This window comes from Podarcis tiliguerta (genome assembly GCF_965153285.1).
Source record: "Podarcis tiliguerta genome assembly, chromosome: 1".
NCBI lineage: Eukaryota > Metazoa > Chordata > Lepidosauria > Squamata > Lacertidae > Podarcis > Podarcis tiliguerta.
The window spans coordinates 122,863,281-122,870,813 of NC_139534.1; the positions used below are offsets into that span (position 1 = coordinate 122,863,281).

A 7,533-nucleotide genomic window follows, 5' to 3' on the forward strand; every position below is an offset into this window, starting at 1 on the left:
TGGACAGGGCTTAAGCTCTGAAACTTCCTTTCTTCCCTGAAAGGGGGGCGGGTGCAGGAGCAGATTTTGGTCTTTCAAATTTCAGAGGCCAAAATTCATCACCTGCCCCCAACCTCTTGCCTTTTGTTCTGCTCAACTTGCTACCTCATAGTTGGGCTCCCCTGTAGCGCCCAGTGTGGCAGAACAGGTCACATTGCCCGAAATCCACCTTGGAGGAGGGGGTATCTGTATCTGATCTCCGCCCTTTTCAACCTTCAGAAAACTTTGTTTTACTGGATTTTTCACGTTTCGTGATTCCTCTTCCGATCGGATTATTTTCAGGGAATGGGGTAGCAGTGCCTGTTTTCTCTTACTGCTTTGGTGGTCGGGCGAGCATGGAAAAAGCAGGGAATCGATAAATATATGCTCTAGAACATAGGTAGGCAAACTAAGGCTTGGGGGCCAGATCCGGCCCAATCGCCTTCTAAGTCCGGGAATCAGCGTGTTTTTTCATGAGTAGAATGTGTCCTTTTATTTAAAATGCATCTCTGGGTTATTTGTGGGGCCTGCCTGGTGTTTTCACATGAGTAGAATGTGTGCTTTTAAAGTGGTACCTCGGGTTAAGAACTTAATTCGTTCTGGAGGTCCGTTCATAACCTGAAACTGTTCTTAACCTGAGGTACCACTTTAGCTAATGGGGCCTCCCGCTGCCGCCGCACCGCTGCCACGCGATTTCTGTTCTCATCCTGAAGCAAAGTTCTTAACCCGAGGTACTATTTCTGGGTTAACGGAGTCTGTAACCTGAAGCGTCTGTAACCTGATGTACCACTGTATTTCAAATGCATCTCTGGGTTATTTGTGGGGCATAGGAATTTGTTCATTCCCCCCCCCCCCAAAGAAATAGTCCAGCCCCCCACAAGGTCTGAGCTACAGTGGACCGGGGCCCTGCTGAAAAAGTTTGCTGGCCCCTGCTCCAGAAATTATATACCAAATGTTGACAGGTATGCCTAAGATGGGAACTTTCTGTTGGTATGCCCATGAGGTTGAAAATACAAATATTCTTGCTTCCCACTGCAGAGGAGATTCTCCCTCCCTCAGTAGTATATCTTGCCTCCCCAGCAGGATGGGAACATAAAAAACTTAAGAAGAATCTATTGACTCATCAGGCAAAGATCCAACTAGTCTAACATCCTGTTCTCACAGTGGCCAACCAGATGCAGATGAGTACAATGCCATTCTCCTCTCCTGCAGTTTCCAGATATCTCCAAGAATCTGGTGGCCATTCAGATGCTGTTGGAGTACAATTCCCATCAGACCAGGCCATTTGGCTGTGGCTGTGGCTGATGAGAGTCCAACCAGTGTTCAAAACTAGCCAGGCGCATTTTGCTACTGGCATGGGTCCAATTGCGACCACATGGAGATCTCTGGGTGCCAAGTGGCAACTGACATCTCCATCTGGCTGACCTTTCCAGCTTGCTTAAACAGGTAAGCATTAAGAGCTTATTTATTGCACTTATGTCTTCAAGGTGTACATGGTTTAACTCCATCCTCAGTTAATCTCTACAATGAACCTGTGAGGTAGGTTAAGAGGTTGCGACTGGGCCCCCATGGTTACCCAGTGAACGTCATGACTGAGTGGGAATTTGAACCCTGATCTCCCAGGTCCTAGTCCCACACTCTTAACTACAACACCACATGGGTTTCCTAGAGCATTTCTGTTATGGGGCAGCTAGATAAATCAAGTAAGTAAATAAATATGGGGGGGGGGGAGTCACTTAGAGAAGAATCTGAAATATTTATCTTCAAGCTTGAATTTTGTTTTATTCTGGATTTTGTTTTGGTGGTTTTAATGTGTTGCAAACCACTTTGAGAATTTCCCTTCCATTGAAAATAAAAAGGCGCCTAGACATTCTATTGTAGTGACCATAATCTAGGTTGAAGGTGCTATTGGGCGATCAGCTTATATATCTGAGTTTCTGACACTGGGGAGGACTAGGGATTCCGCTTACTTGCTCAACAGTATTTGGCAGGACAACCAGGGTGCTTGAAGGAATCTTATGTCCACATTTGCCTCAAATGCAATTATGAAAATGTCCTTGTTGCAGCAAACATTATGTTGGTCACTCATGCTATCAACAATAATAATGCTTTCCGATCAGGGGCACCATTTTGGTGACACTCCCGCACAATCGCCAGTGCACAATCTCCAGCTTTCCAAAAACAGAGGTGACACAAACCAAAATAAATCTTAAAGCTTGCAGGAAGCCCCACAAGATGTCTCCAACATGGCAACGGGATCCTTCCAAGAGAAAGCGACTTGGCAGATCAATGAATTGTATAAATTAGATAAGAAAAATGGTTTTGCTTCAGAAAAAACTAAGTTGGAAACGGGAGTTGTTGGGCTCTAAAGTTAAAAATCTGTCCAAAATGTATAATTTATTGTTGGAATGGCATAGAAAAGATGAGCAAATTAAATCAGTGATGATAGATTGGGCAAGAGATGTGGAACACAATATAATGTTTGAAGACTGGGAAAGATTGTGGAGGAAAGGGGTTAAGTTCACTGCATGTACGGTGTTAAAGGAAAATATTATGAAAATGATGTATAGATGGTACTTAGCTCCTGTAAAATTAGCAAAGATTTATCATAATGGTGATAATCTATGCTGGAAATGTAAAGAAAAGGAGGGTACCTTTTTCATATGTGGTGGACCTGCCCCAAGGTGAAAGACTTCTGGGAGAAGATTTATAATGAAATGAAAAAAAATGTTGAAATATACATTTATTAAGAAACCAGAGGCCTTTCTTCTTGGAATAACAGGTTTGGAATTGCCCAAGAACGATGTTAAACTGTTTTGTATGCCACAACTGCAGCAAAATTTTTGTTGGCGAAGAATTGTAAAACACAAGAAGTCCCTACAGTGGAGGAATGGCAGATGAAGATGATGGATTTTTCGGAACTAGCCGACCTGACTGGAAGAGTCCGCAACCAGGAGGAGGAATGGATGAAATTCAAGGACTATTTAGTTAAATATGTTAAGATAATTTAATTGGAAAAACTTGCAAATTCCAGATAGGGTTAGAGATTAATATGTTTAAAGTTAAAATAGAAAGAAAGAAAGATGTTAAGTGATTAAGTTAATTTTATGAGAAAAATGGTTTTGGAAAACTGTTATAATGATATACACTGAAATTCAACTAGGAGGATTCGAGGAAGCCACTTAACAATGTTACTAAGATTGGTTTAAATGCAGTTGAGATTTATGTTTGTTTGTTTAATTTTTTTTTAAATAAATTTAAAAATTTGGAGAGAAAAAAAGAGAAAGCGACTTCGCATCCGCGACGAGCCATTTCTGATGTCTCCCGGGCCTTCCGATACATATGGTTTGCACGATGTTTGTTTAAATTTCATTACCGTGCTAACAACCCAAGTGCAAAGAAAAGTGGAAAGTCTGAAATGGAAAGGAGGAAGAAATAAGGGGAGGAACGCTGCTCAAACTTTGCTTCACAAACCGGAGACCGCGGAGGAACGAGAACAATCGAGCAGTGAAAGAAGAAAAAAGTAGCCACACAGCGCCGGGCAAGAGGAGAAGAGGCCCACTGTGAATTCAAGCAGGTGGCTGAATGTTAACTTTGTCGCAAGTGACCCCCTTACCCTTTTGCAAGTGTTGTCAGCTCTGGCGAGCAGAAATTGTTTTTGGCTGGAATCTGGCCCGGCCTCAGATTTTCCTCCTCCTCCTCCTCCTCTGGACTGTGCCAGCCTCCTCTTATGGAGATATTGCAGAAGCTGTCACATGCAAGCACACAAAAGGCCCGGAGAATATTAATGGGTTTCTTTGTTGTTGTTTTGTTCAAACCAGGTTGGCAAGTCTTAATTTTCTAGGGCAAATCACTCTGAAAGGACACAAGCGCCAGCTGTGTGTGCAGAAGTGTGCAGCTGTGCTACAGGAGGGGTGGAAGAGCCAAACAGGGAGGAGAATAGATTACAATAAGCAAATTGTTTTGGCTGCCTCAATTAAAACCGGGTTAGCAAATATTTTTAATGTGGGATGAAAGAAGCCAGTCAGTCGCTTGAGGAGACCTTTGTCTGGCTGCAGGGCGGTGAGCAGTGGAGTGCTCTGGATTTGGGGGGCAGTGCCGAACCACCCTGATATTCCGAGATAATAAAAGGAGTTTTTAGGCCTCTGGGGCTTAGACAGATCCAGGCAAAGTTTCTCTGGGGTTTAGCTCTGAGCCCATTTGTAAAGGCAAGGGTAAGTTCTGGAAGACGCAGTGAAAGCAGGGGACAGGGGTACTCTGAACATGTACAGAGTGCTTCTTTTCTCACTACTGAATCACAGCTTCCTGCTGGTTTCTCAGACTCAACCAACCGACCACATAAGTGGCGCTTGCCTCACGGCGGTGGCAAGAAGCCATTTGCACATTGCCCAGTTCCCTTTTATGTATTTTCTTTAGAGGTCTGTGTGCCCCATCTGCCTTCACTACTGCAAGGAAAAGGCACAGTTCTTAACTTCATGTTTTCATCATTAAGCCAAGGGAATGAGGGATGAACAGGTGGAGGAAGCTACTGGCTACCTTTCCCCATCTCCCTATAAATGGACCCCAGTCAAACCATATTTAATTATTCCTAGTGCCTCTGACAGGGATGAGGAGACGTCAGGATCGTGGGGTCTGCTTTAGTTTTGGGTTTATTTAATAAAACCCCACAATCCACCAGCTAGAGAAAGACTTAGGCCTTGTTATATGCTTGAAGCACTGTGAATAGTGCTTCCTCCAAAGAATCTGTAGTTTAAGGGTGCTGAGAAATGTTAGGAGATTCCCCTCACAGGGCTAGTTTTCAGAGTGGTTGAACAATTAATTCCTTTCCCAATGAACTGTGGGAATTGTGGCTCTCTGTGGGAAACAATTGGGTGTCTTAACAACTCTCAGGGGCATTTTGCTATTTTCCTTGATAAAAAAAAGAAAGAAATGGGAGTTGGAAACCCTTGCTGATCTATTCCAGATTGTCAGTAGATCTTGATCTGCCCATCCCTGGGCATAAGTCTGTGACAACGTGGCTCAGAAAGGAAGATGCACAAAATGGCGGGAAAGATCAACGGAGGGAGGGTGGGAGGGAAATTGTGGTGACAGCTGAGGGGAAGCCAAAAATGCTGAGGGGAAAGACAATGTGCAGGAAAAACCTGTGTGAGAATAAAAAGAAGGAATTGGGTGAACGAAGGCATCGTTTATTTTAAACATTTATCCCTGCCCCTCAGAGTGGCTTCCCCAGGGGCAGCTTACAAGGACAGAAGCAGTGAAGATTACTGTGGGAGGCAGTGGAAGACAGGAGTGCATGGCGTGCTCTGGTCCATGGGGTCACAAAGAGTCGGACACGACTAAACAACAACAAAATTAGATACAAATGAATCCCTGACCGATTCAGAGAGGTTTAGGACTTGTCCGAGCCAAACTGGCTTCCCTCTGAGCCTGGGGCTTCTCAAAACATTGTGAGCTGTTTGGAATGGCAGGGGGTGCGGTGGGGACCAAAACAAATAAATCACTGCAGAGTTCGGCTGCAAAATATTATAACATTTCTCCCCAAGGTTGTGAGGAAAATACCAAGGTTGGAGGAGAGGGGAGGGTAGCTGGGTTTTGTGTGCATATTTCGTTTTGTAACCAATAGCTGTCTCTTTTCTTTTCTTTTGCAGAAGAAACAAGAGCATCAGGGCTCTCCAATCAGTGTTTTGGAGGAGGGACACTGAAGTAATTTATCCCCTTGTTCTTGTCTGATTTTGTGCTAGTTCAGTTAGTGAGGCTTGCTTAGAAAATGCAGGACATCCACTTCCTTCTGTCTCCGTACCACGTGCCCAAACATCTACTCTTTGTCAAGTCAGCTTTGCACTCAGGTTTCTGTGACTTTTGGCACCAATTCAGCAGGACGTAAGCCTGAAGCAGCCCCCACCCCATTCATTGTAACTCCGTAGCCCTTGCAACTATACTCCTGAAATTCTGCAAGTTCCTTCGCTAGAAGAAACTCTACAACGTACATATACTTTTAATTTTACTGAAATTATTGCCCACAAAATTACAGGGAGAGAACCCAATCCTTTTCAGACTCACCCCCTGCAATAAACTTCCAAAATGTGCAGCAAACATACAGCTTGCATCTTCTGAAATTTGGCAACTTTCTTATCAAGGGTCACCCACGTGCCGTATGTTTTTTCATACATGTTGCACACAAAACATGGCAGATAAAATGAATACTTTTTTAAATCACCCCCAAATGGAAAAGGGGTTCCTTTCAGGAGAACCACTGTAGCTGCCTTTTTGAGTTTTGGCAGTATTCTTCCTCTTCGAAGTGATACCATGCCTGCAAATTTCATCCAATCCTGCCAAGAAGAAGAAACATTACAGAGGCCGTTATTTAAAACAATGTTATAGCCACTTGATTTCCACGATAGTGAACAGGGAAGCACAAAGCTTTGCTTTTCCCTGGACCGGGCAGCCCGCTCCCCCAAGCTGCCCAAAGCGAATCAGGTTGTTTTCTGAGGTGGCAAACCCGGGTCCAAGATGAAGTTTGTGGCCAACACACACTCCCAATAGGACCCCAACAATAGTAATAATAATATTTTTTTATTTATACCCCGCCCTCCCCAGCAAAGGCCGGGCTCAGAGCGGCTTACAAGCAATAATAAAAACAAGATGAATGATTACAACTTAAAAACAAAAGTAAAATACAACATTAAAATAATGGAACATTAAAATATTAAAATGTAGCCTCATCGCAGGAGGAGAAGGAAAAGAAAAAAGAAAGAGAGGGAGGGAGGGAATCAAATTGGCTCCAAGCCAAAGGCCAGGCGGAACAACTCTGTCTTACAGGCCCTGCGGAAAGAAATCAGATCCTGCAGGGCCCTGGTCTCATGAGGCAGAGCGTTCCACCAGGCCGGAGCCAGAGTTGAAAAGGCCCTGGCTCTGGTTGAAGCCAATCTAACTTCCTTAGGCCCCAGGACCTCTAGGGTGTTGCTATTTATGGACCTTAAGGTCCTCCGCGGGGCATCCCGGGACAGGCGGTCCCGTAGGTACGAGGGTCCTAGGCCGTGAAGAGCTTTAAAGGTCAAAAGCAGCACCTTAAATCTGACCCTGTATTCCACCGGGAGCCAGTGCAGCTGGAAAAGCACTGGGTGAATACGCTCCCATGGCAGAGACCCCGTGAGGAGCCTCGCTGCAGCATTCTGTACCCGCTGGAGTTTCTGGGACAGCTTCAAGGACAGCCCTGCATAGAGCGAATTACAGTAGTCAAGCCTGGAGGTGACCGTCGCATGGATCACTGTGGCCAGGTCGGGGCGGGAAAGGTAAGGGACCAACTGCTTGATGCGGCGAAGGTGGAAAAATGTCGCCTTGGCTGTTGCTGTAACTTGCGCCTCCATGGAAAGGGAGGGGTGTCAAAGCAGGAAATAAAAGCAAACGACTTCAGAAGAAGTGTGCATGCACACAAGAGCTCATACCAATAACAAACTTAGTAGGTCTCCAAAGTGCTACTGGAAGGAATTTTTTAATTTTGTTTCAACTACGGCA

The 7,533-nt window shown here is 44.7% G+C and overlaps 1 long non-coding RNA gene across 1 annotated transcript; it reads left to right on the plus strand.

The window, feature by feature from the left end:
- Positions 1-4,240: 4,240 nt before the first annotated feature.
- LOC310673935 lies at positions 4,241-7,533 on the plus strand. Its single transcript, XR_014509258.1, has 3 exons — positions 4,241-4,533; positions 5,667-6,574; positions 7,396-7,533. It is a non-coding gene; the product is annotated as an uncharacterized lncRNA (long non-coding RNA).